The 1,367-nt window shown below is 42.2% G+C and overlaps 1 protein-coding gene across 1 annotated transcript in view; it reads left to right on the forward strand.

The window, feature by feature from the left end:
- Window positions 1–1,136: 1,136 nt before the first annotated feature.
- Window positions 1,137–1,367, forward strand: part of LOC101303336 — a 3,522-nt gene continuing 3,291 nt past the window's right edge. Inside the window, exon 1 of the mRNA XM_004301299.1 lies at window positions 1,137–1,363. The gene's annotated coding sequence lies outside the window, so the exon portion shown is untranslated. The remainder of the gene's footprint in view (window positions 1,364–1,367) is intronic.

The raw sequence follows: 1,367 nt of genomic DNA on the forward strand, positions 1-1,367 counted from the left end.
ATCCCAAAAGGTGAACTCCTAATTGGACCGTACCTGGCTTGAAGATCTCGCTGGAGAGCTAATAGACCTAATACACCTCAAAAGCAAATCGGAGTCTCTTGGTTGAGACCATAGTTTGGTGGTTTGTCGGAATGAAGTAGGTCGCCAGCTTGATTGTTGTCAATATGGGTAATCAAATAAAAGGAGTTTGTATCGATTACTTGTGGTGTGCAGTCATGAGTCTTTGTGGGGAAGAAGGATAGAGTACCTAGAGAAAATTTGGGTATCTGTATATCAGCACGTGAGTTGGCATTCGATATCGTCGGACGACCACAAAGGTAGGAACAGACTCGTCGGAAACCGATAAGTCTAGTAGTGTCGGAGGTGGGTCACGGTGGTGCTCAAAAGTTGATGGTAGAGGAGAGAGCGAGGGAAACTCATATCTACTAAGTATGTATTTGATTGATTATAAGGATGAGCAGAAAGTGAATGGATATAGCTTGGCTGGTATTCTACTTAAGTATAAAGAGGGCAAACTTGAGTTTCCCTCTTCTTCATGAGAATGGGTGAATGTGCCACTCCATTAGTTCATTCCATATGAACCATGAAATTCTTGTTTCCCATAGTAGACCATTAAGGCATTAACACCGTTTTCTCAAACGTCAAGTGAGGTTAGTGATGTGTAAAAAAGAAGCCCACATGTCCTAAGCTTATTCCACATGAACCATGAAGTTCTTGTTTCCCATGACAAACCATTAAGGCATTAACGCCGTTTTCTCAAACGTCAAGTGAGGTTAGTGATGTAGTAAAAAAGAAGCCCACATGTCCTAAACTTATTCCACATGAACCATGAAGTTCTTGTTTCCCATGGCAGACCATTAATACATTAACGCCGTTTTCTTAAACGTCAAGTGAGGTTAATGATGTGTAAAAAAGAAGCTTACATGTCTTAAGGTTATTTGCTGGGACCACCAGCTCAGCCATTGTTTAGACCAGTAAATAATCATAATTTGTTTTTTTTTTCTTTTGGGTGCTTATATTCGTACTTCCAGAATTTAGACCCCTTATACGTCCAATTAATATAGTTTTTTTTTATTATTACTATTAATATATTATTTTCTTGTTATTAACACATCTTATTTATTTTTCTATGTCGATTCTTTGAGGGTCAAAGTTCCGTTGCTGTTCGACCACGGAGGCTCCCCCTCCGCCTCGTCGTTTCGGTTCCAGGGGCATTGTGAAGGTCTCTCCCCTAGGGTTCGATACGGCGGCGGCGATGGGTTTCAGGTGGTCGGCTGCCTTTCGCAGATCGGCAAACGGGGGCCCTCAAATTCGATCCGCCTAGCAACCAACGCTGCTTCGCTCCTCAAAGTCCCGCCCAGAGGTAA

This window comes from Fragaria vesca, linkage group LG5 (assembly GCF_000184155.1).
Source record: "Fragaria vesca subsp. vesca linkage group LG5, FraVesHawaii_1.0, whole genome shotgun sequence".
Classification (NCBI taxonomy): Eukaryota; Viridiplantae; Streptophyta; class Magnoliopsida; order Rosales; family Rosaceae; genus Fragaria; species Fragaria vesca.